Source organism: Ochotona curzoniae, unplaced genomic scaffold (assembly GCF_017591425.1).
Source record: "Ochotona curzoniae isolate NIBS_2020 unplaced genomic scaffold, NIBS_Ocur_1.0 contig_430, whole genome shotgun sequence".
In the NCBI taxonomy this organism is placed as follows: domain Eukaryota; kingdom Metazoa; phylum Chordata; class Mammalia; order Lagomorpha; family Ochotonidae; genus Ochotona; species Ochotona curzoniae.
Genome location: NW_024466219.1, coordinates 1,595,462 through 1,605,584, shown reverse-complemented (window position 1 = coordinate 1,605,584; position 10,123 = coordinate 1,595,462).

Below are 10,123 nucleotides of genomic sequence, written 5' to 3'. Positions count from 1 at the left end.
GAGGAGACTCCTGGTTCCTGGCTTTGGATCGGCTTAATTCCAGCCACTGTGGCCACTGGGGAAGTGATCCGGCGGATGGAAGCTCTCTCTAGCTCTCTGCCTTTCCCTTTCTCTGTAACTCTGATTTGCAAATAGAAATAAATAAATCTTAAAACCAAACCAAAATAATCAAAAAACAGTGGTGGGACCTGCTTAGGCATGTGTGGGAACCAGCTGGACTCAGGGGTCTCCGAGGGTCTCCACTCTCCCTAGCTCACAGCTTGAGCAGCACTAATACTTCCCGCATGCCCCCCTTTCACCTGTCTCCCACCCTAGACCTGCAGCTGCTATTATACCAGGGAATCCCAGATGGGCACTAGGCCCTCCAGGGGCCTGCTGTGGGGCTGGCACCCCTGGGCCCTGGGCAGAGTGCCCAGCAATGTAGATTTCCTGGGGGGCTGTCAGGTCAGGGGGAGCCAAGGCCTACAAGGACGAGGCAGATACATACCTTAACCATGTTCATGGTCAGCCTCCTCCTGACAGCGGGATGAACAGCATCCCAATTGGCCAGGCATCTTGCTCACTCACATTACCCGCAAACTCTAAACACCACAAACCTGCAGCTCCAGGCTGGTGCCGTGGCGCAGTGGGCAAGCCATGCCAACATGAGTACCCATCCAAATGCCAGCTGCTCCACTTTCCATCCTGCTCCCTGCTAATGTGGCAGCACATGATCCTGGCCCAAATCCTGGGGCCCTGTCACCCACATGAGAGACCCTGATGGAGTTCCAGGCTCCTGCCTTCAGCCTGGCCTGCCGCAGGCCACTGTGGTCCTTTGGTGCCTGAACCAGGCGGAAGATCTCTGTCTTTCCCTAACTCCCAAATCTGATTACCACATCAACCAACACCGGCCTGTTCCGGAAATGTATCTGGCTAGTCCTGATTTCTTGGACTTTCAGAACAAGCCCTTAGTTCCAGCTTGGTGGCAGGGACAGCAGAGTGCCCGGGCATACAGGACAAGGAGCAGGTACTACCTTTGTCACGGAGTCCCTTACAAGCACCACAGGAAATACCTGGAACCACAGGCGGCCACAAAGGCCTCAGACATTCCCAGTCATCACGCGACAAACTTGGGGAAATTCTCAAGGTATTCAGGGAAGCTAAGGGGGGCTCCAGCTCACTCCAGGTCACCCCGCTTGAGAGCTGGCCTCTCACTGCTGTCCCGATGAGCTCACTGGGCGTGGGCTGGGAGCAGACCGGTGATACCTTGGGCAAAAAGCCTAGAACCCATCACCGGCTCCACCTGCGCCTCCTCTTGGCTCCACAGCAACCACAGCAGGACACGGAGGCCGGCTGGTAGGAGTCATCAGAGGTCCTGAGTCAGTGCCTGGCCATGCCAAGGAAGAAACCCAGATCTTTCCATTTCTGTCTCTACTAAGCTCTCCCAAGTTCAAGTCCAGAATTCTAGCCACAGACTAGACACAGCTGCAAACAGACTGTCTCGGCAGGGTTTTAATTTGTATTTTTCTCAAGTTGTTTTCAACATTGCTTGGGTAAAACCCAGTGCTGGCCAGGGTGTGTGGGCAGAAGGGCGGCCATGGAGTGGTAATGGCCCCTGACTCAGCAGGTGTACCAGTCCGCTGGGTGACAGCCCCTCTGCCGACAGGACAGGCCCTGGCTCGGGGGATGAGACAACGTTCCTTCCTCTGACAGCACCCCCAGGGAGGGACGTGGGAGACTAACCTCAGACAAACCCCCCATTTGCTAACGTTGAGAAAATGCTTTACTTTAGGCTGAAATTCTCATTATTTCAGTCGTGTTTGAGCATGAATTCAATGTATTCACAGGGGAGGCTAACCAGAGGCTCTCTAGCAGAAACCCTCACATCTGCTAAACCAAACAGGCCTCAAAGAGATTTGTGGACTCGGTCAAGAACTTTCTGGGGCCCAAGAGTGTGCTACATTCTACAAAGGGCACATTTTAACCTAGGTCAGTGTACTGTGGCTCTCGGGGGGCAGGGCAGGCTAGGCCAAATCACTTCTGATAGCATCTGTTTCCCTGGCCTGCAGCAGACCTGGGGAGTTCATGCACATCCAGGCTTGCTCAAAGAGGGGCAGGTGACCACAGCGTCAGCTCCTGGAGCATCACTCTCACTCCCCCACAGAAGGCAGTATCTCTCACAGACATCGACCCTTTCCCATGAAGCAACACTGCCAACCAGCAGGAATCGGTCTCTGTACACTGAAATGTACTTCCTGTGTGACAGCCCAGACAACAGGAAATGGTGGCAGTAAGGCTAGGCCTTCTGAAACACTTCTGGGATGTATCCATAACCTGAGCTTTGCCATAACCTTGGGTTCTTGGAAAGTCTCGAAAGGGGAACGAAAGGGGAACGGAGTGCTTATCACAGGACAGCATCTCATTCCGGGAGTTCCTTTCTTTTACAGCTCAGGCAGTAAACTGATTGCCTCAAACTGTTTTCTATAAATATAACTGGAATGCTTGCCTCTGTTGTTCTCTGCTGATTGGATAAAGTACATGATGCTCACACTGGGTATCTGGGTTCCACACCACTATAATCGATCAGATCATTTGTGCTGTGCACTGGTGTGACTGAGTGATTGATTCTCCTCAGGTGGATAGCATGCTTAGGAAGCCCCGCACATGGCTGATGGGGCTGCTCTCCTTGTCCCCGTGTGGTGAACGGGACAGTCCACCAGCGTGCCGGCCATCTCAGATAGAGGGGGGCGACTTGCAGCAGCACAGCCACACCAGGTCTTCGCCTCAGCCCCAGTCGTTCCACTCCCCGGCTCCCCATTGCTGTGGCTGGGAAGGCCACCCAGAATGACCCAAACCATCAGCGTGCCTGCCACTCACGTGGGAGACCTGGGAGGAGTTCCAAGCTCCTGGCATTGGCCTAACCCAACCTTGACTCTTGCGGCCGTCTGGAAGTGAACCCGCAGATGGAGAATCTCTCTAACTAATTCAAATAAATACATCTGTTTGTTTGTTTGGTTTTAATAAGTATTTGCAACCCAAACTGGCCAGACAAATCACTACAAAATGTAATTCTTCAGGAGACTTTTGAACATCTCAAATCTTTGTCCTGGAGCCGTAATGTCTCAGTGTTCCCAGTGGTGACATCCTCTAGATAATACCAACTCCATCTCCTTTTGTTTAGGCAACAGCAGAATTCCAACTGCTGTGGGAGTTTTGATTTACATCATGGACTGACTCCAACCAGGAGATAAGCAACACTTATCTACCCCTCCCTTGAGTCTTTGAGATAAGTAGGCCTGTGGTTTCTCAAATGTCCCAGTTCAGTTGCCCTAGTCTAGAGTAGCCTCCCACTTGGTCTCCTCGTGCTGCAGGACTCTGCTCAGCCGCCTGAGAACCGCACTCCCTCAGCTATGATGGCGGAGTAGTACAGGACCTGAATTCCACATCATGGGTCCTTTTTAGAATATCAGAACCTAAAGGGGGCTAATGCATCTGGGAAAGCAGCGAGAGATGGTTCAAGACCTCAGACTCCCCCACAGCGGTGGGAGAAGCCGGGAAGCAGTTGCTGGGTCCCAGCTTGGGTCTGGCTCAGTCCTAGTGTACAGCCATTTGCAGAGTGAACCAATGCATGAAACTCATGCTCTCCCCGCCCCTCTCTCTGCCTTTCAAATAAATAAGTCTAAAAATTTTTTTGAAGTCCCTAAAGGGAAAGACTTAGTGGTGTCCACAGAGCTCCACGTTCCTAGATCAGCATCTTATCAGGTGCTGCTCTGATTAGAAGCCTCAGTCCCCCCTGAGCAGGGCTCCTGTGGCAATGAAGGCAAAAGCCCAACAGCACTCACCCCCACCTGAGCCCAAGGTCATAGCTGGGCCCAGCAGGGCCGGGCTGAGCACAGAAACTCTGCCTTCCACCACCAACAGACACTCTGCACCCCAAGGGAATGGCTTGCCCACCCTGGGAGCCTGACACCGACCCTGTCCCTCCCTCCACTACCTGTGCCTAGACCCCCACAGGGCTGGAGCACTCTCACATGAAAACTCGCTTAAAATGTCTTCTTCAACGCTGCAAAGCTGCTGCATTTCTCCTTAGGTTACTCCTCTGCTGCTTCCTACCACCTTTCCAGGCGGCGGCCTCTGAGAACAGGCGAGATCCTGCCTCCCGCTGCCCGCCGGCCCTCACACCTGCTCCCTTCCCATCACGCTCCCCCACAGCCTGCTGACCTCCCTAGAAGGCCCTGCCCTACGCACCCCAAAGACTGCCTGCAGTCTTGGATCAGGTCCTACCTCCTGTGGTCACTTTCCTGACCACTGGCTCTCCGGCCCACCAGTATGCCATCCTTCCAGAATCCCTCAACATGTCACAGCCAGATGCCCACCCCAGAGCAGGAAACCTTACTGCCATGTCTGGCACATGGCTATAATACACGTGCTCAGGGAATCAACAGACAAGCAAACACATGCAAACTTAGATGAAATTGCCGTTTTCCAGGAAAGAAACCAGCAGGGCCTTTCTTATCTTTCCCCAGTTTCTGAGGAACCACTCTGGTTTGTCCACATTCCTTCTAGGAGGAAGCCAAAACCAGAACTGTGAGAGAGGAAGCTGGAAGCTGGCCTGGCAGGCTGCTCAGCACAGCAAGGCCTTCCCGTCCCCTTGTAGGTGACTGCCAGCCCTCCCCTGGGGACACCCCGGAGGCTCTGCCCAGCCCTGAGCCAAACTGCTGACAGAGCCAGCCTGGCTCCATCACCCCGGGCAGTGCGGCACTGGCCCAGACAGGATGGCCAGCTGGGCTTTATCCACGGGCCCACCAGCTTGCTTGCTGCCCCTCTGTTTATCTCTTTTTCTTTCTTTTCTTATCTTTTTTTTTTCCTGCCCCTCTGTTTCACACCTGAAATCCTTTTCTTTTGGAAGGCAAAGCCTTGTGCTCCAGCAAGCTCTAGTAACAAATCTATAACAAATTCAATTTTAAAAATCCTCTCAAAGTGTGGTGCTTTTCTCCATATTTTCTTTTAAAAATTAAAGTGCAGAGAGAGTGTCGTGGTGCCAAGGGCTGGTGTGTCTACATCCCTCGTCAGAGGCCCTGGTTCTAGTCCCAGCTGGCTGTCACACTTCCCACCCAGCTGCTTGCTCCTTGCACGGGAGGCACCAAATGTGTCCAGGCACCACAGGGGACACCCAGATGAAGTTCCTGCCCCCAATCCTGGCACTGTGGCTCAGCCCCAGCTGTTGGGGATTCTGAGGGGTTGCCCAGTACATGGACAATGTCTCTATCACTTTGAAATAAATAATGTTCTATAAAAAATCAGGAAATGAAAGTTAGAAGCTGTCCAAAGCCAGCTCCCCCCACCTCTGTCCCCTAAGACTCCCACCTGGGCTACTGCCCACCTGGGCCACTGCACACGGCCCCAGGCTCCAGCAGAGCACATGGCCCATTACTGTGCGAGCTTCTGGAGCGGACAGACGGACAGACGGTCAGGGATGACGCCAGGTGGGAGGCCACTTCCCGACCCAGGTAACACAGGGCTTGTGACCCCGAGGGCGACCTGAGCAGCTCCTGGAGGTCTGCCAGGTTCAGGCGGCGTCCTGGGCAATGGTGCCAGGCCACACCCACCGTGGGAAAGCAGGATTCCTGTGCTAGAGGGCCGAGTCTTGCAGTGAGATTGTCAGTGTCAGACCTGTACACTGAGAATGCATTTGTTCTAGAATGTTTTTATATCCTTACTAAGGGAACCAAAATTATATTGTCTCCTGAGACAGATCAACATAACAGTAGTGTCCCCCTACCCAGCCCACCCCCGCCCCGACACACAAAGGAGTTTTAGGAAGTTATTTTCGGATTGGAAGCAGAAACCCTGAGTTTAATTGAGCACATAAGGCTTTGAAACTACAGTTGAAAACCTAGGCTATCTTGTGTCCAAGTTTTAGAATTTTAAACTTCAAATACTTTGCATTCTGAATTGCCAGTGACGCACTTATTTATTTATTTGTTATTTTTACTTTAAAGAGTTTCAGAGAGGGAGAGACAGAGAGCTCTTCCATCTGCTAGCTCACTCCCCAAATGGCTACAATGGCTGGCACTGAACCAATCCCAAACCAGGAGCCAGGAGTTTCATCAGGGTCTCCCATGTGAGTACAGGAACCCAAACACTGGGCCACCATCTGCTGCTTCCCCAGTCATATTGGTGGGGAGCTGGACTGGAAGTAGAGTACCAGGACTCAAATTGGTGACTATAAGGAATGGTGACACTGCAGACAGAGGTTTAACTTACTATACCACAGTACCAGCCAGCCACAGAATCAGCCAACCACAGTATCAACCCCATCACAGTACCAGCCAACCACAGGACCAGCCAACCACAGTACCAACCCCATCACAGTACCAGCCAACCACGGGACCAACCCCATCACAGTACCAGCCAATCACAGGACCAGCCAACCACAGTACCAACCCCATCACAGTACCAGCCAACCACAGGACCAGCCAACCACAGTACCAACCCCATCACAGTACCAGCCAACCACAGGACCAGCCAACCACAGTACCAACCCCACCACAGTACCAGCCAGCCACAGGACCAGCCAACCACAGGACCAGCCTGAAAGCACTTTTATTTTATTGCTCTTTTTTTTTTTTTTTTTTTTTTGCTGTTAGGAGCAGTAATGTATAGGCATGTAAAGGCTGCTGAAGTTGCTAGAAGTTTCCATGTTCATGGGCAAAGGCTTCCCCTCTGCAGCATCTGTAAGCTGAGGCTGTCAAGAATAACTCCCCAAAATACATCCCTCTTGGCAGGAGGCAAAGCAAGGAGAAGAGGGTAAGGAGATCGAAAAGGGGTCGTGATGGAGTCCTAGCAGAAGCCCATCAAAAGTTGAAGGTTGGCACTGCTCAGTGGCACCGGGAGCCTCGGTGGACTTTGCTAAGGCTCAGACTTGCCTTAGTGAATAGGCCGGAGAGGGCCTGTCTGTGTCGTTTTTTGGCCTGGCAGTGGAATGTGGCAACATTACTGAGAATTCTCACAGACACAAAGGGCCCTGTCTGGTCTGTGGGTTACTGTATCCACTCTCCTGCTTGTAGGACTAGGTCCCAGCAACATTCTCAGGGGCAATGCATTCTTTCTGATTGTTAAAAATATTTTTAGGTTTCTTATTTTTAGTATCTTTGGATATTGAGTCTTTAACATATTTAAAGACAAAAAAGATGAAATGACTTGAAGTTTTCCCTACATTTTCTCAGAACACTAGTGAAAACAATGATTAAAAATTTAAAAACTGGGCCTGACATGATGGCTTAATTAGCTAATCCTTCCCTTACAAGTGCTGCGATCCTGTATGAATGCTGGTTCCTGTCCCAGCCAGTCCATTTCCTATTCAACTCCCTGCTAGTGGCCTGGGAAAGCAGTTGAGGACGGCCCAAAGAATTGAAACCCTGCACCGGTGCGGGAGACCCAGAAGAGCTCCTGGCTCCTGGTTTCAAATCAACTTAGCTCTAACTCCTGCAGTCATTCGGGTAGTGAAGCAGGGGATAAAAGATCTTTCCCTGTCTCTCCTTCTCTGTAAATCTGCCTTTCCAATAAAAACAAAATAAATCTTAAAAACAAGAAAGTGGGCCTGGCAGGGTAGCTTAGTGGCTAAAGCCCTTGCCTTGCACGCACCGAGATCTTATATAGGCGCCAGTTTTAATCCCGGTAGCCCTGCTTCCCATCCAGCTCCCTGCTGTGGCCTGGGGACCCTGCACCCATGTGGGAGATCCAGAATAGCTACTGGCTTCGGATTGGCACAGTTCCAGCCGTTGCGGCCACTTGGGGAATGAATCATCAGACGGAAGATCTTGCTCTCTGTCTCTCCTCCTCTCTGTATATCCGCTTTTCCAATAAAAATAAATAAATCTTCAAAAAAAAGAAAAAGGTAAAATGGTATACGAGAGTCTCACAGAGCCTTAGGGTCCTGGTGCACTGGGGCCACAGAGCAGCCAAGCTGTGGCATGCCTGGCATCTCCTTGGCCTTAGTGGAACCCCCCTGCCCCACCAAATGCCAGAACACCCCTCCCTCCCCACACTGCCGCCTCCTGAACTCAAGACAAATGACCCTTGTTCTTCATAAACAGGCCTGTGCCCTCCAGTCTTCGCAGCAGAGCAAATGGAAATGTATGTGACAGCACTCAGGTCACCAGAACAGTGAGCAAAGTTCCCCAAGGTGCCCAGTGTCCCAAAGAACTCTGCAGCAGGATGCTAATAAGCCCTGTGGGGGCCGGTGTGGGGTACCACGGTTAGGAGTCCACTTGTAACCCCTGCATCCCATGGAAGCAGCTTGCCCTGGAAAAAGTCCACCTTAGGAAAGTGTGCCGGACAGCTGCTCTGGGCCAGGACCCAGGCAGAGGTTACAGCAAGACACCATGTGGGCTTACAGTCTGCAAGTGACAGCACCAGGCCGGGCCCTGCCCTAGGCCACCCTGCAGCCATCAGGCCCACTTCCCATGGCTGTCTTACCTGCGGTCAGCTTTCTCCCTGGGCTGGCCTGGCTCCAGGCCCGGATCTCCAGCATGCCTGTCCAGGCACTGTCCAGGATTCCCTCTCACTGGAATCATTGTGTGAGTATTCCTGGTGACTAAGAGGAGGAGGGGCGCATGCTCAGCTGCCAGCGACGACACAGTCCACCACGCTGATGGCATCACTGCTGTCTTGGAGCTGTGTCCATACCCGAGTCGCTGTGTTCTGAAAATTATATGCTGAGTGAGTGTTCTCTGTGTGACGGGAAAGACACACAAGGCTGGAAGGAGGGTTTACTGATTTGTTGGTAAAGATTTATTTGGCTGAGGAGCCAGTGCTGCAGAACAGTTAAGCTAGTGTCTCCAGAGTCAACATTTCATATGGGCACTGGTTCCAGCCCTAGCTCTACTTCCATCCAGCTCCCTACTAACGTGCCAGAAAAGGCTGTGGCGAATGGCCCAGGCACTTGACCCCTGAACCCACACAGGAGACCTAGAAGCTCCCGTGCCTGGCTATAGCCTGGCCTAGCCCTGACTACTGCAGCCATCTCGGGAGGAACCAGTGGATGGCAGCTCTCTCTCCCTCTCTCTCTCACTCTCTAGCTCTGTTTCAAATCAATCAATCAATCATTTAAGAAATGTACAGGCACAGTTAGAGAGAGGATGAAACAGAGACCTTCCATCCACTAGCTCACTCCTCAATGGCTGCCATGGACTGTCAGACCAGGAGCCAGGAGCTCCATCCAGGCCTGCCAAGGGTGGCAGGGGTCAAGCATACAGGGCATCCACCACCGGCTTCCCAGCGGCAGAGCTGGGATTTGAATCGGTGCTCCGACATGGGATGCTGACCTTGTGAGCGGTGGCTCAGCCTGCTGTAGTGTGATGCCCCTTAACTGACATTCGCCCAGGTTTCCTGATATAGACCACCAGACCCTCAGCAGAATAGGTGAACTCTCCTGCCCCCACTGTTTGGGTCTGCCCACTTCCACCACTTCTGAGGTGGTCCCTGAGTGTGGAGCGCCACAAAACCAGGTGAAGCATGGGTGGAGTGGAGCACACCATATCCCCTTGGGCGTAGTCCTGAGTTCTTTAAGACACGAGATTGGACAGGATGAGCACCTGCTTTCAAGTCACCCTCAGGTACCATCTGTGCCCTGACCTTGCTCTCTTCTCCCATCCTGTCTTGCTCCAGCTTTCCTTATCCCCATGCACTGGACAGGAAGAGCCACAAGGGGCACCTGTGCTGGTGACAGACCCTCGTCAGGCACCTCTGTGTGAGGGCCAAGCACGGAGGAGCTGTCCGCCTACGGGCCAGGGTTGTTGCTACAGTCTCAAAGATTCACCTCTCACATTTGCAAGTAAGCAAGTACCCTGTGGTGGCCAAGGGTTGCCAAGGGCATGTTGCCAAGGACATACTGGGGTTCAAAACCATGGGAGGAAAGCTTCCACCTGGACTAACTGAAAATAATGAAGGGTTCGAGTATTTATTCATCACACGCGAAGTGCTAAATATATGATTTTGGAAGGTAGGTTTTATTGCTGTCACTAAAAAACAAGGTTAGAGGGGCCATGGCAGTCCTCTGCCTGCAGTGCCAGCATCCCATCGGGGCCGGTTCTAGTCCTGGCTCTCTGCTTCCCATCCAGCTCCCTGCTAATGACCTCAG